Source organism: Schistocerca gregaria, chromosome 3, assembly GCF_023897955.1.
Source record: "Schistocerca gregaria isolate iqSchGreg1 chromosome 3, iqSchGreg1.2, whole genome shotgun sequence".
NCBI classification, from domain to species: domain Eukaryota; kingdom Metazoa; phylum Arthropoda; class Insecta; order Orthoptera; family Acrididae; genus Schistocerca; species Schistocerca gregaria.
Window position 1 is genome coordinate 13398856 of NC_064922.1, and position 25901 is coordinate 13424756.

A 25901-nucleotide genomic window follows, 5' to 3' on the forward strand; every position below is an offset into this window, starting at 1 on the left:
TCTGTGTTTCGTCAACACTCTGATAGTCCACAGATTACAGAATGCCTCTAGATGTGCATCGGGAACTACAACTGGTCCTCCAGGGAACGATCAAAGCGTAGACTGTTTGAGACATTACTCCCATGGAGGAAAGTGCGCATGGTGACTGTTGTATTGAATCCCGAGGCAATTTCTGTGTTTCATCAACACTTTGCAGGTCCACAGAATACAGAATGCCTCCAGATATGCATCGGAAACTACTAGTGGTCTTCCAGGGAACGATCAAAGCGTAGACTCTTTGAGACATTACTTCCATGGAGGAAAGTGCGCATGGTGACTGTTGCATTCAATCCCGATGCAATTTCTGTGTTTCATAAACACTCTGATAGTCCACAGATTACAGAATGCTTCTAGATGTACATCGGATACTACTACTGGTCTTCCAGGGAACGATCAAAGCGTAGACTGTTTGAGACATTACTCCCATGGAGGAAAGTGCGCATGGTGACTGTTGTATTGAATCCCGAGGCAATTTCTGTGTTTCATCAACACTTTGCAGGTCCACAGAATACAGAATGCCTCCAGATATGCATCGGAAACTACTAGTGGTCTTCCAGGGAACGATCAAAGCGTAGACTCTTTGAGACATTACTACCATGGAGGAAAGTGCGCATGGTGACTGTTGTATTCGATCACGATGCAATTTCTGTGTTTCATCAACACTCTGATAGTCCACAGATTACGGAATGCCTCCAGATGTGCATCGGAAAGTACTACTGGTTTTCCAGGGTAAGACAAAAGCGTAGACGGTTTGAGACATTACTCCCATGTAGGAAAGAGCGCATGGTGACTGTTGTATTCAATCCCGATGCAATTTCTGTGTTTCATCAACACTCTGATAGTCCACAGATTACAGAATGCCTCCAGATGTGCATCGGAAACTACTACTAGTCTTCCAGGGAACGATCAAAGCGTAGACTGTTTGAGACATCACTCCCATGTAGGAAAGAGCGCATGGTGACTGTTGTATTCAATCTCGATGCAATTTCTGTGTTTCATAAACACTCTGATAGTCCACAGATTACAGAATGCCTCCAGATGTGCATCGGAAACTGCTACTGGTCTTCCTGGGAACGATTAAAGCGTTGACTGTTTGAGACATTACTTCCATGGAGGAAAGTGCCCATGATGACTGTTGTATTCAATCCCGAGGCAATTTCTGTGTTTCATCGACACTTTGAAGGTCCACAGAATACAGAATGCCTCCAGATATGCATCGGAAACTACCAGTGGTCTTCCAGGGAACGAACAAAGCGTAAACTGTTAGAGACAATACTCCCATGGAGGAAGGTGCGAATGGTGACTGTTGTATTCAATCCCGAGGCAATTTCTGTGTTTCATCAACACTCTGATAGTCCACAGATTACAGAATGCTTCCAGATGTGCATCGGAAACTACTACTGGTCTTCCAGGGAACGATCAAAGCGTAAACTCTTTGAGACATTACTCCCATGGAGGAAAGTGCGCATGGTGACTGTTGTATTCAATCCCGATGCAACTTCTGTGTTTCATCAACTCTTTGATTTTCGACAGATTACAGAATGCTTCCAGAAGTGCATCGGAAACTACTACTGGTTTTCCAGTGAACGATGAAAGCGTAGACTGTTTGAGACATTACTCCCATGGAGGAAAGTGCACATGGTGACTGTTGTATTCAATCCCGATGCAATTTCTGTGTTTCGCCAACACTCTGATAGTCCACAGATTACAGAATGCCTCTAGATGTGCATCGGGAACTACAACTGGCCCTCCAGGGAACGATCAAAGCGTAGACTGTTAGAGACATTACTCCCATGGAGGAAAGTGCGCATGGTGACTGTTGTATTGAATCCCGAGGCAATTTCTGTGTTTCATCAACACTTTGCAGGTCCACAGAATACAGAATGCCTCCAGATATGCATCGGAAACTACTAGTGGTCTTCCAGGGAACGATCAAAGCGTAGACTCTTTGAGACATTACTTCCATGGAGGAAAGTGCGCATGGTGACTGTTGTATTCAATCACGATGCAATTTCTGTGTTTCATCAACACTCTGATAGTCCACAGATTACGGAAAACCTCCAGATGTGCATCGGAAACTACTACTGGTTTTCCAGGGTAAGACAAAAGCGTAGACTGTTTGAGACATTACTCCCATGGAGGAAAGTGCGCATGGTGAATGTTGTATACAATCCGGATGCAATTTCTGTGTTTCATGAACTCTCTGATCGTCTACAGAGTACAGAATGCCTTCAGATGTGCATCGGAAACTACTACTGGTCTTCCAGGGAACGATGAAAGCGTAGACTGTTTGAGACATTACTCCCATGGAGGAAAGTGCGCATGGTGACTGTTGTATTCAATCCCGATACAATATCTGTGTTTCATCAACACTCTGATAGTCCACAGATTACAGAATGCCTCCAGATGTGCATCGGAAACTACTACTGGTCTTCCAGGTAACGATCAAAGCGTAGACTGTTTGAGACATCACTCCCATGGTGGAAAGTGCGCATGGTGACTTTTGTATTCAATATCGATGCAATTTCTGTGTTTCATCAACACTCTGATAGTCCACAGATTACAGAATGCCTCCAGATGTGCATCGGAAACTACTACTGGTCTTCCAGGGAACGATCAAAGCGTAGACTGTTTGAGACATCATTCCCATGGAGGAAAGAGCGCATGGTGACTGTTGTATTCAATCTCGATGCAATTTCTGTGTTTCATAAACACTCTGATAGTCCACAGATTACAGAATGCCTCCAGATGTGCATTGGAAACTACTACTGGTCTTCCAGGGAACGATCAAAGTGTAAACTGTTTGAGACATTATTCCCATGGAGGAAAGTGCGCATGGTGACTGTTGTACACAATCCCGATGAAATTTCTGTGTTTCATCAACTCTCTGATCGTCCACAGATTACAGAATGCCTCCAGATGTGCATCGGAAACTATTACTGGTCTTCCCTGGAACGATGAAAGCGTAGACTGTTTGAGACATTACTACCATGGAGGAAAGTGCACATGGTGACTGTTGTATTCAATCCCGATGCAATTTCTGTGTTTCATCATCACTCTGATAGTACACAGATTACAGAATGCATCCAGATGTGAATCGGAAACTACTACTGGTCTTCCATTGAATGATCATAGCGTAGACTGTTTCAGACATTAAACCTATGGAGGAAAGTGCGCATGGTGACTGTTGTATTCAATTCCAAGGCAATTTCAGAGTTTCATCAACACTTTGAAGCTCCACAGATTACAGAATGCCTCCAGATATGCATCGGAAACTACTACTGGTCTTCCAGAGAACGAGCAAAGCGTAGACTGTTTGAGAATTACTCCCATGGAGGAAAGTGCGAATGGTGACTGTTGTATTCAATTCCGATGCAATTTCTGTGTTTCATGAACACTCTGATAGTCCACAGATTACAGAATGCCTCCAGATGTGCTTCGGAAACTACTACTTGCCTTCCAGGGAACGATCAAAGCGTAGACTCTTTGAGACATTACTCCCATGGAGGAAAGTGCGCATGGTGACTGTTGTATTCAATCCCGATGCTATTTAGGTTTCATCAACACTCTGATAGTCCACAGAATACAGAATGCCTCCAGATGTGCATCGGAAACTACTACTGGTCTTCCAGGGAACGATCAAAGTGTAGACTCTTTGAGACATTAATCCCATGGAGGAAAGTGCGCATGGTGACTGTTGTATTCAATCCGGAACCAATTTCTGTGTTCCTAATCACTCTGATAGTCCACAGATTACAGGATGCCTCCAGATGTGCAACGGAAACTACTACTGGTCTTCCAGGGAACGATCAATCCGTAGACTGTTTGAGACATTACTCCCATGGATTAAACTGCGCATGGTGACAGTTGTATTCAATCCCGATGCAATTACTGTGTTACATCAACACTCTGATAGTCCGCAGATAACGGAATGCCTCCAGATGTGCATCGGAAACTACTACTGGTCTTCGAGGGAACGATCAAAGCATAGACTGTTTGAGACATTACTCCCATGGAGGAAAGTGCGCATGGTGACTGTTGTATTCAATCCCGATGAAATTTCTGTATTTCATCAACACTCTGATAGTCCAAAGATTACAGTTTGCCTTTAGGGATGCATTGGAAACTACTACTGGTCTTCCATTGAACGATGAAAGCGTTGACTGTTTGAGACATTACGCCCATGGAGGAAATTGTGCATGGTGACTGTTGTATCAATCTCGATGCAATTTCTGTGTTTCATCAACACTCTGATAGTCCACAGATTACAGAATGCCTCCAGATGTGCATCGGAAACTACTACTGGTCTTCCAGGGAACGATCAAAACGTAGACTCTTTGAGACATTACTCCAATGGAGGAAATTGCGCATGGTGACTGTTGTATTCAATCGCGATGCAATTTCTGTGTTTCATCAACACTCTGATAGTCCACAGATTACAGAATGCCTCCAGATGTACATTGGCAACTACTACTGGTCTTCCAGGGAGCGATGAAATCGTAGACTGTTTGAGACATTACTCCCATGGAGGAAAGTGCGCATGGTGACTGTTGTATTCAATCTCGATGCAATATCTGTGTTTCATCAACACTCTGATAGTCCACAGATTACAGAATGCTTCCAGATGTGCATCGTAAACTACTACTGGTCTTCCTGGGAAAGATCAAAGCGTAGACTGTTTGAGACATTACTACCATGGATGAAAGTGCGCATGGTGACAGTTGTATTGAATCCCGATGCAATTACTGTGTTACATCAACACTCTGATAGTCCACAGATTACAGAATGCCTCCAGATGTGCATCGGAAACTACTACTGGTCTTCCACGACACGATCAAAGCGTAGACTGTTTGAGACATCACTCCCATGGAGGAAAATGCGCATGGTGACTGTTGTATTCAATCTGGATGCAATTTCTGTGTTTCATCAACACTCTGATAGTCCACAGATTACAGAATGCCTCCAGATGTGCATCAGAAACTACTACTGGTCTTCCAGGGAACGATCAAAGCGTAGACTGTTTGAGATATCACTCCCATGTAGGAAAAAGCGCATGGTGATTGTTGTATTCAATCTCGATGCAATTTCTGTGTTTCATAAACACTCTGATAGTCCACAGATTACAGAATGCCTCCAGATGTGCATCGGAAACTACCACTGGTCTTCCAGGGAACGATCAAAACGTAGACTCTTTGAGACATTACTCCCATGGAGGAAAGTGCGCATGGTGACTGTTGTATTCAATCCCGATGCAATTTCTGTGTCTCGCCAACACTCTGATAGTCCACAGATTACAGAATGCCTCTAGATGTGCATCGGGAACTACAACTGGTCCTCCAGGGAACGATCAAAGCGTAGACTGTTAGAGACATTACTCCCATGGAGGAAAGTGCGCATGGTGACTGTTGTATTGAATCCCGAGGCAATTTCTGTGTTTCATCAACACTTTGCAGGTCCACAGAATACAGAATGCCTCCAGATATGCATCGGAAACTACTAGTGGTCTTCCAGGGAACGATCAAAGCGTAGACTCTTTGAGACATTACTTCCATGGAGGAAAGTGCGCATGGTGACTGTTGTATTCAATCACGATGCAATTTCTGTGTTTCATCAACACTCTGATAGTCCACAGATTACGGAAAACCTCCAGATGTGCATCGGAAACTACTACTGGTTTTCCAGGGTAAGACAAAAGCGTAGACTGTTTGAGACATTACTCCCATGGAGGAAAGTGCGCATGGTGAATGTTGTATACAATCCTGATGCAATTTCTGTGTTTCATGAACTCTCTGATCGTCTACAGAGTACAGAATGCCTCCAGATGTGCATCGGAAACTACTACTGGTCTTCCAGGGAACGATGAAAGCGTAGACTGTTTGAGACATTACTCCCATGGAGGAAAGTGCGCATGGTGACTGTTGTATTCAATCCCGATACAATTTCTGTGTTTCATCAACACTCTGATAGTCCACAGATTACAGAATGCCTCCAGATGTGCATCGGAAACTACTACTGGTCTTCCAGGTAACGATCAAAGCGTAGACTGTTTGAGACATCACTCCCATGGAGGAAAGTGCGCATGGTGACTTTTGTATTCAATCCCGATGCAATTTCTGTGTTTCATCAACACTCTGATAGTCCACAGATTACAGAATGCCTCCAGATGTGCATCGGAAACTACTACTGGTCTTCCAGGGAACGATCAAAGCGTAGACTGTTTGAGACATCATTCCCATGGAGGAAAGAGCGCATGGTGACTGTTGTATTCAATCTAGATGCAATTTCTGTGTTTCATAAACACTCTGATAGTCCACAGATTACAGAATGCCTCCAGATGTGCATTGGAAACTACTACTGGTCTTCCAGGGAACGATCAAAGTGTAAACTGTTTGAGACATTATTCCCATGGAGGAAAGTGCGCATGGTGACTGTTGTACACAATCCCGATGCAATTTCTGTGTTTCATCAACTCTCTGATCGTCCACAGATTACAGAATGCCTCCAGATGTGCATCGGAAACTATTACTGGTCTTCCCTGGAACGATGAAAGCGTAGACTGTTTGAGACATTACTCCCATGGAGGAAAGTGCACATGGTGACTGTTGTATTCAATCCCGATGCAATTTCTGTGTTTCATCATCACTCTGATAGTACACAGATTACAGAATGCATCCAGATGTGAATCGGAAACTACTACTGGTCTTCCATTGAATGATCATAGCGTAGACTGTTTCAGACATTACTCCTATGGAGGAAAGTGCGCATGGTGACTGTTGTATTCAATTCCAAGGCAATTTCTGACTTTCATCAACACTTTGAAGCTCCACAGATTACAGAATGCCTCCAGATATGCATCGGAAACTACTACTGGTCTTCCAGTGAACGAGCAAAGCGTAGACTGTTTGAGAATTACTCCCATGGAGGAAAGTGCGAATGGTGACTGTTGTATTCAATTCCGATGCAATTTCTGTGTTTCATGAACACTCTGATAGTCCACAGATTACAGAATGGCTCCAGATGTGCTTCGGAAACTACTACTTGCCTTCCAGGGAACGATTAAAGCGTAGACTCTTTGAGACATTACTCCCATGGAGGAAAGTGTGCATGGTGACTGTTGTATTCAATCCCGATGCTATTTAGGTTTCATCAACACTCTGATAGTCCACAGAATACAGAATGCCTCCAGATGTGCATCGGAAACTACTACTGGTCTTCCAGGGAACGATCAAAGTGTAGACTCTTTGAGACATTAATCCCATGGAGGAAAGTGCGCATGGTGACTGTTGTATTCAATCCGGAACCAATTTCTGTGTTCCTATTCACTCTGATAGTCCACAGATTACAGTTTGCCTTTAGGGATGCATTGGAAACTACTACTGGTCTTCCATTGAACGATGAAAGCGTTGACTGTTTGAGACATTACGCCCATGGAGGAAATTGTGCATGGTGACTGTTGTATCAATCTCGATGCAATTTCTGTGTTTCATCAACACTCTGATAGTCCACAGATTACAGAATGCCTCCAGATGTGCATCGGAAACTACTACTGGTCTTCCAGGGAACGATCAAAACGTAGACTCTTTGAGACATTACTCCCATGGAGGAAAGTGTGCATGGTGACTGTTGTATTCAATCCCGATGCTATTTTGGTTTCATCAACAGTCTGATAGTCCACAGAATACAGAATGTCTCCAGGTGTGCATCGGAAACTTCTATTGGTCTTCCAGGGAACGATCAAAGTGTAGATTCTTTGAGACATTACTCCCATGGAGGAAAGTGCCCATGGTGACTGTTGTATTAAATCCGGAAGCAATTTCTGTGTTCCTAAACACTCTGATAGTCCACAGATTACAGAATGCCTCGAGATGTGCATCGGAAACTACTACTGGTCTTCCAGGGAACGATCAAACCGTTGACTGTTTGAGACATTACTCCCACGGAGGAAAGTGCGCATGGTGACTGTTGTCTTCAATCCCGATGCAATTACTGTGTTACATCATCCCTCTGATAGTCCGCAGATAACAGAATGCCTCCAGATGTGCATCGGAAACTACTACTGGTCTTCGAGGGAACGATCAAAGCATAGACTGTTTGAGACATTACTCCAATGGAGGAAATTGCGCATGGTGACTGTTGTATACAATCGCGATGCAATTTCTGTGTTTCATCAATACTCTGATAGTCCACAAATTACAGAATGCCTCCAGATGTACATTGGCAACTACTACTGGTCTTCCAGGGAGCGATGAAATCGTAGACTGTTTGAGACATTACTCCCATGGAGGAAAGTGCGCATGGTGACTGTTGTATTCAATCTCGATGCAATATCTGTGTTTCATCAACACTCTGATAGTCCACAGATTACAGAATGCTTCCAGATGTGCATCGTAAACTACTACTGGTCTTCCAGGGAAAGATCAAAGCGTAGACTGTTTGAGACATTACTACCATGGATGAAAGTGCGCATGGTGACAGTTGTATTGAATCCCGATGCAATTACTGTGTTACATCAACACTCTGATAGTCCACAGATTTCAGAATGCCTCCAGATGTGCATCGGAAGCTACTACTGGTCTTCCACGACACGATCAAAGCGTAGACTGTTTGAGACATCACTCCCATGGAGGAAAGTGCGCATGGTGACTGTTGTATTCAATCTGGATGCAATTTCTGTGTTTCATCAACACTCTGATAGTCCACAGATTACAGAATGCCTCCAGATGTGCATCGGAAACTACTACTGGTCTTCCAGGGAACGATCAAAGCGTAGACTGTTTGAGACATCACTCCCATGTAGGAAAAAGCGCATGGTGATTGTTGTATTCAATCTCGATGCAATTTCTGTGTTTCATAAACACTCTGATAGTCCACAGATTACAGAATGCCTCCAGATGTGCATCGGAAACTACTACTGGTCTTCCTGGGAACGATTAAAGCGTAGACTGTTTGAGACATTACTTCCATGGAGGAAAGTGCCCATGATGACTGTTGTATTCAATCCCGAGGCAATTTCTGTGTTTCATCAACACTTTGAAGGTCCACAGAATACATAATGCCTCCAGATATGCATCGGAAACTACCAGTGGTCTTCCAGGGAAAGAACAAAGCGTAAACTGTTAGAGACAATACTCCCATGGAGGAAGGTGCGAATGGTGACTGTTGTATTCAATCCCGATGCAATTTCTGTGTTTCATCAACACCCTGATAGTCCACAGATTACAGAATGCTTCCAGATGTGCATCGGAAGCTACTACTGGTCTTCCTTGGAACGATCAAAGCGTAAACTCTTTGAGACATTACTCCCATGGAGGAAAGTGCGCATGGTGACTGTTGTATTCAATCCCGATGCAATTTCTGTGTTTCATCAACTCTTTGATTTTCGACAGATTACAGAATGCTTCCAGAAGTGCATCGGAAACTACTACTGGTTTTCCAGTGAACGATGAAAGCGTAGACTGATGAGACATTACTCCCATGGAGGAAAGTGCACATGGTGACTGTTGTATTCAATCCCGATGCAATTTCTGTGTTTCGTCAACACTCTGATAGTCCACAGATTACAGAATGCCTCTAGATGTGCATCGGGAACTACTACTGGTCCTCCAGGGAACGATCAAAGCGTAGACTGTTTGAGACATTACTCCCATGGAGGAAAGTGCGCATGGTGACTGTTGTATTGAATCCCGAGGCAATTTCTGTGTTTCATCAACACTTTGCAGGTCCACAGAATACAGAATGCCTCCAGATATGCATCGGAAACTACTAGTGGTCTTCCAGGGAACGATCAAAGCGTAGACTCTTTGAGACATTACTTCCATGGAGGAAAGTGCGCATGGTGACTGTTGTAATGAATCACGATGCAATTTCTGTGTTTCATCAACACTCTGATAGTCCACAGATTACGGAATGACTCCAGATGTGCATCGGAAACTACTACTGGTTTTCCAGGGTGAGACAAAAGCGTAGATTCTTTGAGACATTACTTCCATGGAGGAAAGTGCCCATGATGACTGTTGTATTCAATCCCGAGGCAATTTCTGTGTTTCATCAACACTTTGAAGGTCCACAGAATACAGAATGCCTCCAGATATGCATCGGAAACTACCAGTGGTCTTCCAGGGAACGAACAAAGCGTAAACTGTTAGAGACAGTACTCCCATGGAGGAAGGTGCGAATGGTGACTGTTGTATTCAATCCCGATGCAATTTCTGTGTTACATCAACACTCTGATAGTCCGCAGATAACAGAATGCCTCCAGATGTGCAACGGAAACTACTACTGGTCTTCGAGGGAACGATCAAAGCATAGACTGTTTGAGACATTACTCCCATGGAGGAAAGTGCGCATGGTGACTGTTGTATTCAATCCCGATGAAATTTCTGTGTTTCATCCACACTCTGATAGTCCACAGATTACAGTTTGCCTTTAGAGATGCATTGGAAACTACTACTGGTCTTCCATTGAACGATGAAAGCGTAGACTGTTTGAGACATTACGCCCATGGAGGAAATTGTGCATGGTGACTGTTGTATCAATCTCGATGCAATTTCTGTGTTTCATCAACACTCTGATAGTCCACACATTACAGAATGCCTCCAGATGTGCATCGGAAACTACTACTGGTCTTCCAGGGAACGATCAAAACGTAGACTCTTTGAGACATTACTCCCATGGAGGAAAGTGTGCATGGTGACTGTTGTATTCAATCCCGATGCTATTTTGGTTTCATCAACAGTCTGATAGTCCACAGAATACAGAATGCCTCCAGATGTGCATCGGAAACTTCTACTGGTCTTCCAGGAAACGATCAAAGTGTAGATTCTTTCAGACATTACTCCCATGGAGGAAAGTGCCCATGGTGACTGTTGTATTCAATCCGGAAGCAATTTCTGTGTTCCTAAACACTCTGATAGTCCACAGATTACAGAATGCCTCGAGATGTGCATCGGAAACTACTACTGGTCTTCCAGGGAACGATCAAACCGTAGACTGTTTGAGACATTACTCCCACGGAGGAAAGTGCGCATGGTGACTGTTGTGTTCACTCCCGATGCAATTACTGTGTTACATCATCACTCTGATAGTCCGCAGATAACAGAATGCCTCCAGATGTGCATCGGAAACTACTACTGGTCTTCGAGGGAACGATCAAAGCATAGACTGTTTGAGACATTACTCCAATGGAGGAAAGTGCGCATGGTGACTGTTGTATTCAATCGCGATGCAATTTCTGTGTTTCATCAACACTCTGATGGTCCACAGATTACAGAATGCCTCCAGATGTACATTGGCAACTACTACTGGTCTTCCAGGGAGCGATGAAATCGTAGACTGTTTGAGACATTACTCCCATGGAGGAAAGTGCGCATGGTGACTGTTGTATTCAATCCCGATGCAATTTCTGTGTTTCATCAACTCTTTGATTTTCGACAGATTACAGAATGCTTCCAGAAGTGCATCGGAAACTACTACTGGTTTTCCAGTGAACGATGAAAGCGTAGACTGTTTGAGACATTACTCCCATGGAGGAAAGTGCACATGGTGACTGTTGTATTCAATCCCGATGCAATTTCTGTGTTTCGTCAACACTCTGATAGTCCACAGATTACAGAATGCCTCTAGATGTGCATCGGGAACTACTACTGGTCCTCCAGGGAACGATCAAAGCGTAGACTGTTTGAGATATTACTCCCATGGAGGAAAGTGCGCATGGTGACTGTTGTATTGAATCCCGAGGCAATTTCTGTGTTTCATCAACACTTTGCAGATCCACAGAATACAGAATGCCTCCAGATATGCATCGGAAACTACTAGTGGTCTTCCAGGGAACGATCAAAGCGTAGACTCTTTGAGACATTACTTCCATGGAGGAAAGTGCGCATGGTGACTGTTGTATTCAATCACGATGCAATTTCTGTGTTTCAACAACACTCTGATAGTCCACAGATTACGGAATGACTCCAGATGTGCATCGGAAACTACTACTGGTTTTCCAGGGTGAGACAAAAGCGTAGACTGTTTGAGACATTACTCCCATGGAGGAAAGTGCGCATGGTGACTGTTGTATACAATCCGGATGCAATTTCTGTGTTTCATCAACTCTCTGATCGTCTACAGAGTACAGAATGCCTCCAGATGTGCATCGGAAACTACTACTGGTCTTCCAGGGAACGATGAAAGCGTAGACTGTTTGAGACATTACTCCCATGGAGGAAAGTGCGCATGGTGACTGTTGTATTCAATCCCGATACAATTTCTGTGTTTCATCAACACTCTGATAGTCCACAGATTACAGAATGCCTCCAGATGTGCATCGGAAACTACTACTGGTCTTCCAGGGAACGATCAAAGGGTAGACTGTTTGAGACATCACTCCAATGGAGGAAAGTGCGCATGGTGACTTTTGTATTCAATCCCGATGCAATTTCTGTGTTTCATCAACACTCTGATAGTCCACAGATTACAGAATGCCTCCAGATGTGCATCGGAAACTACTACTGGTCTTCCAGGGAACGATCAAAACGTAGACTGTTTGAGACATCACTCCCATGGAGGAAAGTGCCCATGATGACTGTTGTATTCAATCACGAGGCAATTTCTGTGTTTCATCAACACTTTGAAGGTCCACAGAATACAGAATGCCTCCAGATATGCATCGGAAACTACCAGTGGTCTTCCAGGGAACGAACAAAGCGTAAACTGTTAGAGACAATACTCCCATGGAGGAAGGTGCGAATGGTGACTGTTGTATTCAATCCCGATGCAATTTCTGTGTTTCATCAACACTCTGATAGTCCACAGATTACAGAATGCTTCCAGATGTGCATCGGAAACTACTACTGGTCTTCCAGGGAACGACCAAAGCGTAAACTCTTTGAGACATTACTCCCATGGAGGAAAGTGCGCATGGTGACTGTTGTATTCAATCCCGATGCAATTTCTGTGTTTCATCAACTCTTTGATTTTCGACAGATTACAGAATGCTTCCAGAAGTGCATCGGAAACTACTACTGGTTTTCCAGTGAACGATGAAAGCGTAGACTGTTTGAGACATTACTCCCATGGAGGAAAGTGCACATGGTGACTGTTGTATTCAATCCCGATGCAATTTCTGTGTTTCGTCAACACTCTGATAGTCCACAGATTACAGAATGCCTCTAGATGTGCATCGGGAACTACTACTGGTCCTCCAGGGAACGATCAAAGCGTAGACTGTTTGAGACATTACTCCCATGGAGGAAAGTGCGCATGGTGACTGTTGTATTGAATCCCGAGGCAATTTCTGTGTTTCATCAACACTTTGCAGGTCCACAGAATACAGAATGCCTCCAGATATGCATCGGAAACTACTAGTGGTCTTCCAGGGAACGATCAAAGCGTAGACTCTTTGAGACATTACTTCCATGGAGGAAAGTGCGCATGGTGACTGTTGTATTCAATCACGATGCAATTTCTGTGTTTCATCAACACTCTGATAGTCCACAGATTACGGAATGACTCCAGATGTGCATCGGAAACTACTACTGGTTTTCCAGGGTGAGACAAAAGCGTAGACTGTTTGAGACATTACTCCCATGGAGGAAAGTGCGCATGGTGACTGTTGTATACAATCCGGATGCAATTTCTGTGTTTCATCATCTCTCTGATCGTCTACAGAGTACAGAATGCCTCCAGATGTGCATCGGAAACTACTACTGGTCTTCCAGGGAACGATGAAAGCGTAGACTGTTTGAGACATTACTCCCATGGAGGAAAGTGCGCATGGTGACTGTTGTATTCAATCCCGATACAATTTCTGTGTTTCATCAACACTCTGATAGTCCACAGATTACAGAATGCCTCCAGATGTGCATCGGAAACTACTACTGGTCTTCCAGGGAACGATCAAAGCGTAGACTGTTTGAGACATCACTCCCATGGAGGAAAGTGCGCACGGTGACTTTTGTATTCAATCCCGATGCAATTTCTGTGTTTCATCAACACTCTGATAGTCCACAGATTACAGAATGCCTCCAGATGTGCATCGGAAACTACTACTGGTCTTCCAGGGAACGATCAAAACGTAGACTGTTTGAGACATCATTCCCATGGAGGAAAGAGCGCATGGTGACTGTTGTATTCAATCTCGATGCAATTTCTGTGTTTCATAAACACTCTAATAGTCCACAGATTACAGAATGCCTCCAGATGTGCATCGGAAACTACTACTGGTCTTCCCTGGAACGATGAAAGCGTAGACTGTTTGAGACATTACTCCCATGGAGGAAAGTGCACATGGTGACTGTTGTATTCAATCCCGATGCAATTTCTGTGTTTCATCATCACTCTGATAGTCCACAGATTACAGAATGCATCCAGATGTGAATCGGAAACTACTACTAGTCTTCCATTGAATGATCATAGCGTAGACTGTTTCAGACATTACTCCTATGGAGGAAAGTGCGCATGGTGACTGTTATATTCAATTCCAAGGCAATTTCTGAGTTTCATCAAAACTTTGAAGCTCCACAGATTACAGAATGCCTCCAGATATGCATCGGAAACTACTACTGTTCGTCCAGGGAACGAGCAAAGCGTAGACTGTTTGAGAATTACTCCCATGGAGGAAAGTGCGAATGGTGACTGTTGTATTCATTTCCGATGCAATTTCTGTGTTTCATGAACACTCTGATAGTCCACAGATTACAGAATGCCTCCAAATGTGCATCGGAAACTACTACTTGTCTTCCAGGGAACGATCAAAGCGTAGACTCTTTGAGACATTACTCCCATGGAGGAAAGTGTGCATGGTGACTGTTGTATTCAATCCCGGGGCTATTTTGGTTTCATCAACACTCTGATAGTCCACAGAATACAGAACGCCTCCAGATGTGCATCGGAAACTACTACTGGTCTTCCAGGGAACGATCAAAGTGTAGACCCTTTGAGACATTACTCCCATGAAGGAAAGTGCGCATGGTGACTGTTGTATTCAATCCGGAAGCAATATCTGTGTTCCTAACCACTCTGATAGTCCACAGATTACAGGGTGCCTCCAGATGTGCAACGGAAACTACTACTGGTCTTCCAGGGAACGATCAATCCGTAGACTGTTTGAGACACTACTCCCATGGAGGAAACTGCGCATGGTGACAGTTGTATTCAATCCCGATGCAATTACTGTGTTACGTCAACACTCTGATAGTCCGCAGATAACAGAATGCCTCCAGATGTGCATCGGAAACTACTACTGGTCTTCGAGGGAACGATCAAAGCATAGACTGTTTGAGACATTACTCCCATGGAGGAAAGTGCGCATGGTGACTGTTGTATTCAATCCCGATGAAATTTCTGTGTTTCATCAACATTCTGATAGTCCACAGATTACAGTTTGCCTTTAGAGATGCATTTTAAACTACTACTGGTCTTCCATTGAACGATGAAAGCGTAGACTGTTTGAGACATTACGCCCATGGGGGAAATTGTGCATGGTGACTGTTGTATCAATCTCGATGCAATTTCTGTGTTTCATCAACACTCTGATAGTCCACAGATTACAGAATGCTTCCAGATGCGCATCGGAAACTACTACTGGTCTTCCTATGAACGATCAAAGCGTAGACTGTTTGAGACATTACTCCCATGGAGGAAAGTGTGCATGGTGACTGTTGTATTGAATCCCGATGCAATTTCTGTGTTTCATCAACACTTTGAAGGTCCACAGAATACAGAATGCCTCCAGATATGCATCGGAAACTACCAGTGGTCTTCCAGGGAACGAACAAAGCGTAAACTGTTAGAGACAATACTCCCATGGAGGAAGGTGCGAATGGTGACTGTTGTATTGAATCTCGATGCAATATCTGTGTTTCATCAACACTCTGATAGTCCACAGATTACAGAATGCTTCCAGATGTGCATCGGAAACTACTACTGGTCTTCCTGGGAACGATCAAAGCGTAGACTCTTTGAGACATTACTACCATGGATGAAAGTGCGCATGGTGACAGTTGTATTGAATCCCGATGCAATTTCTGTGTTACATCAACACTCTGATAGTCCACAGATTACAGAATGCCTCCAGATGTGCATCGGAAACTACTACTGGTCTTCCATGACACGATCAAAGCGTAGACTGTTTGAGACATCACTCCCATGGAGGAAAGTGCGCATGGTGACTGTTGTATTCAATCTGGATGCAATTTCTGTGTTTCATCAACACTCTGATAGTCCACAGATTACAGAATGCCTCCAGATGTGCATCGGAAACTACTACTGGTCTTCCAGGGAACTATCAAAGCGTAGACTGTTTGAGACATCACTCCCATGTTGGAAAGAGCGCATGGTGACTGTTGTATTCAATCTCGATGCAATTTCTCTGTTTCATAAACACTCTGATAGTCCACAGATTACAGAATGCCTCCAGATGTGCATCGGAAACTACTACTGGTCTTCCTGGGAACGATTAAAGCGTAGACTGTTTGAGACATTACTTCCATTGAGGAAAGTGCCCATGATGACTGTTGTATTCAATCACGAGGCAATTTCTGTGTTTCATCAACACTTTGAAGGTCCACAGAATACAGAATGCCTCCAGATATGCATCGGAAACTACCAGTGGTCTTCCTGGGAACGAACAAAGCGTAAACTGTTAGAGACAATACTCCCATGGAGGAAGGTGCGAATGGTGACTGTTGTATTCAATCCCGATGCAATCTCTGTGTTTCATCAACATTCTGATAGTCCACAGATTACAGAATGCTTCCAGATGTGCATCGGAAACTACTACTGGTCTTCCAGGGAACGATCAATGCGTAAACTCTTTGAGACATTACTCCCATGGAGGTAAGTGCGAATGGTGACTGTTGTATTCAATTCCGATGCAATTTCTGTGTTTCATGAACACTCTGATAGTCCACAGATTACAGAATGCTTCCAGATGTGCATCGGAAACTACTACTTGTCTTCCAGGGAACGATCAAAGCGTAGACTCTTTGAGACATTACTCCCATGGAGGAAAGTGTGCATGGTGACTGTTGTATTCAATCCCGATGCTATTTTGGTTTCATCAACACTCTGATAGTCCACAGAATACAGAATCCCTCCAGATGTGCATCGGAAACTACTACTGGTCTTCCAATGAACGATCAAAGTGTAGACTCTTTGAGACATTACTCCCATGGAGGAAAGTGTGCATGGTGACTGTTGTATTCAATCCGGAAGCAATTTCTGTGTTCCTAATCACTCTGATAGTCCACAGATTACAGGATGCCTCCAGATGTGCAACGGAAACAACTACTGGTCTTCCAGGGAACGATCAATCCGTAGACTGTTTGAGACATTACTCCCATGGAGGAAACTGCGCATGGTGACAATTGTATCCAATCCCGATGCAATTACTGTGTTACATCAACACTCTGATAGTCCGCAGATAACAGAATGCCTCCAGATGTGCATCGGAAACTACTACTGGTCTTCGAGGGAACGATCAAAGCATAGACTGTTTGAGACATTACTCCCATGGAGGAAAGTGCGCATGGTGACTGTTGTATTCAACCCCGATGAAATTTCTGTGTTTCATCAACACTCTGATAGTCCACAGATTACAGTTTGCCTTTAGAGATGCATTGGAAACTACTACTGATCTTCCATTGAACGATGAAAGCGTAGACTGTTTGAGACATTACGCCCATGGAGGAAATTGTGCATGGTGACTGTTGTATCAATCTCGATGCAATTTCTGTGTTTCATCAACACTCTGATAGTCCACAGATTACAGAATGCCTCCAGATGTGCATCGGAAACTACTACTGGTCTTCCAGGGAACGATCAAAACGTAGACTCTCTGAGACATTACTCCCATGGAGGAAAGTGTGCATGGTGACTGTTGTATTCAATCCCGATGCTATTTTGGTTTCATCAACAGTCTGATAGTCCACAGAATACAGAATGCCTCCAGATGTGCATCGGAAACTTCTACTGGTCTTCCAGGGAACGATCAAAGTGTAGATTCTTTGAGACATTACTCCCATGGAGGAAAGTGCCCATGGTGACTGTTGTATTCAATCCGGAAGCAATTTCTGTGTTCCTAAACACTCTGATAGTCCACAGATTACAGAATGCCTCGAGATGTGCATCGGAAACTACTACTCGTCTTCCAGGGAACGATCAAACCGTAGACTGTTTGAGACATTACTCCCACGGAGGAAAGTGCGCATGGTGACTGTTGTATTCAATCCCGATGCAATTACTGTGTTACATCATCACTCTGATAGTCCGCAGATAACAGAATGCCTCCAGATGTGCATCGGAAACTACTACTGGTCTTCGAGGGAACGATCAAAGCATAGACTGTATGAGACATTACTCCAATGGAGGAAAGTGCGCATGGTGACTGTTGTACTCAATCGCGATGCAATTTCTGTGTTTCATCAACACTCTGATAGTCCACAGATTACAGAATGCCTCCAGATGTACATTGGCAACTACTACTGGTCTTCCAGGGAGCGATGAAATCGTAGCCTGTTTGACACATTACTCCCATGGAGGAAAGTGCGCATGGTGACTGTTGTATTCAATCTCGATGCAATATCTGTGTTTCATCAACACTCTGATAGTCCACAGATTATAGAATGCTTCCAGATGTGCATCGGAAACTACTACTGGTCTTCCTGGGAACGATCAAAGCGTAGACTGTTTGAGACATTACTACCATGGATGAAAGTGCGCATGGTGACAGTTGTATTGAATCCCGATGCAATTTCTGTGTTACATCAACATTCTGATAGTCCACAGATTACAGAATGCCTCAGGATGTGCATCGGAAACTACTACTGGTCTTCCATGACACGATCAAAACGTAGACTCTTTGAGACATCACTCCCATGGAGGAAAGTGCGCATGGTGACTGTTGTATTCAATCTGGATGCAATTTCTGTGAATCATCAACACTCTGAGAGACCACAGATTACAGAATGCCTCCAGATGTGCATCGGAAATTACTACTGGTCTTCCAGGGAACGATCAAAGCGTAGACTGTTTGAGACATCACTCCCATGTAGGAAAGAGCGCATGGTGACTGTTGTATTCAATCTCGATGCAATTTCTGTGTTTCATAAACACTCTGATAGTCCACAGATTACAGAATGCCTCCAGATGTGCACCGGAAACTACTACTGGTCTTCCTGGGAACGATTAAAGCGTAGACTGTTTGAGACATTACTTCCATGGAGGAAAGTGCCCATGATGACTGTTGTATTCAATCCCGAGGCAATTTCTGTGTTTCATCAACACTTTGAAGGTCCACAGAATACAGAATGCCTCCAGATATGCATCGGAAACTACCAGTGGTCTTCCAGGGAACGAACAAAGCGTAAACTGTTAGAGACAATACTCCCATGGAGGAAGGTGCGAATGGTGACTGTTGTAATCAATCCCGATGCAATTTCTGTGTTTCATCAACACTCTGATAGTCCACAGATTACAGAATGCTTCCAGATGTGCATCGGAAACTACTACTGGTCTTCCAGGGAACGATCAAAGCGTAAACTCTTTGAGACATTACTCCCATGGAGGAAAGTGCGCATGGTGACTGTTGTATTCAATCCCGATGCAATATCTGTGTTTCATCAACTCTTTGATTTTCGACAGATTACTGAATGATTCCAGAAGTGCATCGGAAACTACTACTGGTTTTCCAGTGAACGATCAAAGCGTAGACTGTTTGAGACATTACTCCCATGGAGGAAAGTGCACATGGTGACTGTTGTATTCAATCCCGAAGCAATTTCTGTGTTTCGTCAACACTCTGATAGTCCACAGATTACAGAATGCCTCTAGATGTGCATCGGGAACTACTACTGGTCCTCCAGGGAACGATCAAAGCGTAGACTGTTTGAGACATTACTCCCATGGAGGAAAGTGCGCATGGTGACTGTTGTATTGAATCCCGAGGCAATTTCTGTGTTTCATCAACACTTTGCAGGTCCACAGAATACAGAATGAATCCAGATATGCATCGGAAACTACTAGTGGTCTTCCAGGGAACGATCAAAGCGTAGACTCTTTGAGACATTACTCCCATGGAGGAAAGTGCACATGGTGACTGTTGTATTCAATCCCGAAGCAATTTCTGTGTTTCGTCAACACTCTGATAGTCCACAGATTACAGAATGCCTCTAGATGTGCATCGGGAACTACTACTGGTCCTCCAGGGAACGATCAAAGCGTAAACTCTTTGAGACATTACTCCCATGGAGGAAAGTGCGCATGGTGACTGTTGTATTCAATTCTAAGGCAATTTCTGAGTTTCATCAACACTTTGAAGCTCCACAGATTACAGAATGCCTCCAGATATGCATCGGAAACTACTACTGGTCTTCCAGGGAATGAGCAAAGCGTAGACTGTTTGAGAATTACTCCCATGGAGGAAAGTGCGCATGGTGACTGTTGTATTCAATCCCGATGCAATTTCTGTGTTTCATCAACACTCTGATAGTCCACAGATTACAGAATGCCTCCAGATGTGCATCGGAAACTACTACTGGTCTTATAGGGAACGATCAAAGCGTAGACTGTTTGAGACATCACTCCCATGGAGGAAAGTGCGCATGGTGACTTTTGTATTCAATCCCGATGCAAATTCTGTGTTTCATCAACACTCTGATAGTCCACAGATTACAGAATATCTCCAGATGTGCATCGGAAACTACTACTGGTCTTCGAGGGAACGATCAAAGCGTAGACGGTTTGAGACATCATTCCCATGGAGGAAAGAGCGCATGGTGACTTTTGTATTCAATCTCGATGCAATTTCTGTGTTTCATCAACTCTCTGATCGTCCACAGATTACAGAATGCATCCAGATGTGAATCGGAAACTACTACTGGTCTTCCATTGAATGATCATAGCGTAGACTGTTTCAGACATTACTCCTATGGAGGAAAGTGCGCATGGTGACTGTTGTATTCAATTCCAAGGCAATTTCTGAGTTTCATCAACACTTTGAAGCTCCACAGATTACAGAATGCCTCCAGATATGCATCGGAAACTACTACTGGTCTTCCAGGGAACGAGCAAAGCGTAGACTGTTTGAGAATTACTCCCATGGAGGAAAGTGTGAATGGTGACTGTTGTATTCAATTCCGATGCAATTTCTGTGTTTCATGAACACTCTGATAGTCCACAGATTACAGAATGCCTCCAGATGTGCATCGGAAACTACTACTTGTCTTCCAGGGAACGATCAAAGCGCAGACTCTTTGAGACATTACTCCCATGGAGGAAAGTGTGCATGGTGACTGTTCTATTCAATCCCGATGCTATTTTGGTTTCATCAACACTCTGATAGTCCGCAGAATACAGAATGCCTCCAGATGTGCATCGGAAACTACTACTGGTCTTCCAGGGAACGATCAAAGTGTAGACTCTTTGAGACATTACTCCCATGGAGGAAAGTGCGCATGGTGACTGTTGTATTCAATCCGGAAGCAATTTCTGTGTTCCTAATCACTCTGATAGTCCACAGATTACAGGATGCCTCCAGATGTGCAACGGAAACTACTACTGGTCTTCCAGGGAACGATCAATCCGTAGACTGTTTGAGACATTACTCCCATGGAGGAAACTGCGCATGGTGACAGTTGTATTCAATCCCGATGCAATTACTGTGTTACATCAACACTCTGATAGTCCGCAGATAACAGAATGCCTCCAGATGTGCATCGGAAACTACTACTGGTCTTCGAGGGAACGATCAGAGCGTAGACTGTTTGAGACATTACTCCCATGGAGGAAAGTGCGCATGGTGACTGTTGTATTCAATCCCGATGAAATTTCTGTGTTTCATCAACACTCTGATAGTCCACAGATTACAGTTTGCCTTTAGAGATGCATTGGAAACTACTACTGGTCTTCCATTGAACGATGAAAGCGTAGACTGTTTGAGACATTACGCCCATGGAGGAAATTGTGCATGGTGACTGTTGTATCAATCTCGATGCAATTTCTGTGTTTCATCAACACTCTGATAGTCCACAGATTACAGAATGCCTCCAGATGTGCATCGGAAACTACTACTGGTCTTCCAGGGAACGATCAAAACGTAGACTCTTTGAGACATTACTCCCATGGAGGAAAGTGTGCATGGTGACTGTTGTATTCAATCCCGATGCTATTTTGGTTTCATCAACAGTCTGATAGTCCACAGAATACAGAATGCCTCGAGATGTGCATCGGAAACTACTACTGGTCTTCCAGGGAACGATCAAACCGTAGACTGTTTGAGACATTACTCCCACGGGGGAAAGTGCGCATGGTGACTGTTGTATTCAATCCCGATGCAATTACTGTGTTACATCATCACTCTGATAGTCCGCAGATAACAGAATGCCTCCAGATGTGCATCGGAAACTACTACTGGTCTTCGAGGGAACGATCAAAGCATAGACTGTTTGAGACATTACTCCAATGGAGGAAAGTGCGCATGGTGACTGTTGTATTCAATCGCGATGCAATTTCTGTGTTTCATCAACACTCTGATAGTCCACAGATTACAGAATGCCTCCAGATGTACATTGGCAACTACTACTGGTCTTCCAGGGAGCGATGAAATCGTAGACTGTTTGAGACATTACTCCCATGGAGGAAAGTGCGCATGGTGACTGTTGTATTCAATCTCGATGCAATATCTGTGTTTCATCAACACTCTGATAGTCCACAGATTACAGAATGCTTCCATATGTGCATCGGAAACTACTACTGGTCTTCCTGGGAACGATCAAAGCGTAGACTGTTTGAGACATTACTACCATGGATGAAAGTGCGCATGGTGACAGTTGTATTGAATCCCGATGCAATTTCTGTGTTACATCAACACTCTGATAGTCCACAGATTACAGAATGCCTCCAGATGTGCATCGGAAACTACTACTGGTCTTCCATGACACGATCAAAGCGTAGACAGTTTGAGACATCACTCCCATGGAGGAAAGTGCGCATGGTGACTTTTGTATTCAATCTGGATGCAATTTCTGTGTTTCATCAACACTCTGATAGTCCACAGATTACAGAATGACTCCAGATGTGCATCGGAAACTACTACTGGTTTTCCAGGGTAAGACCAAAGCGTAGACTGTTTGAGACATCACTCCCTTGGATGAAAGTGCGCATGGTGACTGTTGTATACAATCCTGATGCAATTTCTGTGTTTCATCAACTCTCTGATCGTCTACAGAGTACAGAATGCCTCCAGATGTGCATCGGAAACTACTACTGGCCTTCAAGGGAACGATGAAAGCGTAGTCTGTTTGAGACATTACTCCCATGGAGGAAAGTGCGCATGGTGACTGTTGTATTCAATCCCGATGCAATTTCTGTGTTTCATCAACTCTCTGATAGTCCACAGATTACAGAATGCCTCCAGATGTGCATCGGAAACTACTACTGGTCTTCCAGGCAACGATCAAAACGTAGACTGTTTGAGACATCACTCCCATGGAGGAAAGTGCGCATGGTGACTTTTGTATTCAATCCCGATGCAATTTCTGTGTTTCATCAACACTCTGATAGTCCACAGATTACAGAATGCCTCCAGATGTGCATCGGTAACTAATACTGGTCTTCCAGGGATCGATTAAAGCGTAGACTGTTTGAGACATCATTCCCATGGAGGGAAGAGCGCATGGTGACTGTTGTATTCAATCTCGATGCTATTTCTGTGTTTCATAAACACTCTGATAGTCCACAGATTACAGAATGCCTCCTGATGTGCATCGGAAACTACTACTGGTCTTCCAGGGAACGATCAAAGTGTAAACTGTTTGAGACATTATTCCCATGGAGGAAAGTGCGCATGGTGACTGTTGTATACAATCCCGATGCAATTTCTGTGTTTCATCAACTCTCTGATCGTCCACAGATTACAGAATGCCTCCAGATGTGCATCGGAAACTATTACTGGTCTTCCAGGGAACGATGAAAGCGTAGACTGTTTGAGACATTACTCCCATGGAGGAAAGTGCGCATGGTGACTGTTGTATTCAATCCCGATGCAATTTCTGTGTTTCATCATCACTCTGATAGTCCACAGATTACAGAATGCATCCAGATGTGCATCGGAAACTACGACTGGTCTTCCATGGAATGATCATAGCGTAGACTGTTTCAGACATTACTCCTATGGCGGAAAGTGCGCATGGTGACTGTTGTATACAATCCCGATGCAATTTCTGTGTTTCATTACTCTCTGATCGTCCACAGATTACAGAATGCCTCCAGATGTGCATCGGAAACTACTACTGGTCTTCCAGGGAACGATCAAAGCGTAGACTCTTTGAGACATTACTCCCATGGAGGAAAGTGTGCATGGTGACTGTTGTATTCAATCCGGAAGCAATTTCTGTGTTCCTAAACACTCTGATAGTCCACAGATTACAGAATGCCTCGAGATGTGCATCGGAAACTACTACTGGTCTTCCAGGGAACGATCAAACCGCAGACTGTTTGAGACATTACTCCCACGGAGGAAAGTGCGCATGGTGACTGTTGTATTCAATCCCGATGCAATTACTGTGTTACATCATCACTCTGATAGTCCGCAGATAACAGAATGCCTCCAGATGTGCATCGGAAACTACTACTGGTCTTCGAGGGAACGATCAAAGCATAGACTGTTTGAGACATTACTCCCATGGAGGAAAGTGCGCATGGTGACTGTTGTATTCCCTCCCGAAGCAATATCTGTGTTTCAGCAACACTCTGATAGTCCACAGATTACAGAATGCTTCCAGATGTGCATCGGAAACTACTACTGGTCGTCCAGGGAACGATCAAAGTGTTGACTGTTTGAGACATTACTCCCATGGAGGAAAATGAGCATATTGACTGTTGTATTCAATCGCGATGCAATTTCTGTGTTTCATCAACACTCTGATAGTCCACAGATTACAGAATGCCTCCAGATGTGCATCGGAAACTACTACTGGTTTTCCAGGGTAAGACCAAATCTTAGACTGTTTGAGACATTACTCCGATGGAGGAAAGTGCGCATGGTGACTGTTGTATACAATCCCGATGCAATTTCTGTGTTTTATCAACTCTCTGATCGTCTACAGAGTACAGAATGCCTCCAGATGTGCATCGGAAACTACTACTGGTCTTCAAGGGAACGATGAAAGCGTAGTCTGTTTGAGACATTACTCCCATGGAGGAAAGTGCGCATGGTGACTGTTGTATTCAATCCCGATGCAATTTCTGTGTTTCATCAACACTCTGATAGTCCACAGATTACAGAATGCCTCCAGATGTGCATCGGAAACTACTACTGGTCTTCCAGGGAACGATCAAAACGTAGACTGTTTGAGACATCACACCCATGGAGGAAAGTGCGCATGGTGACTTTTGTATTCAATCCCTATGCAATTACTGTGTTTCATCAACACTCTGATAGTCCACAGATTACAGAATGCCTCCAGATGTGCATCGGAAACTAATACTGGTCTTCCAGGGAACGATCAAAGCGTAGACTGTTTGAGACATCATTCCCATGGAGGAAAGAGCGCATGGTGACTGTTGTATTCAATCTCGATGCAATTTCTGTGTTTCATAATCACTCTGATAGTCCACAGATTACAGAATGCCTCCTGATGTGCATCGGAAACTACTACTGGTCTTCCAGGGAACGATCAAAGTGTAAACTGTTTGAGACATTATTCCCATGGAGGAAAGTGTGCATGGTGACTGTTGTATACAATCCCGATGCAATTTCTGTGTTTGAGCAACACTCTGATAGTCCACAGATTACAGAATGCCTCCAGATGTGCATCGGAAACTACTACTGGTCTTCCAGGGAACGATCAAAGCGTAGACTGTTTGAGACATCACAC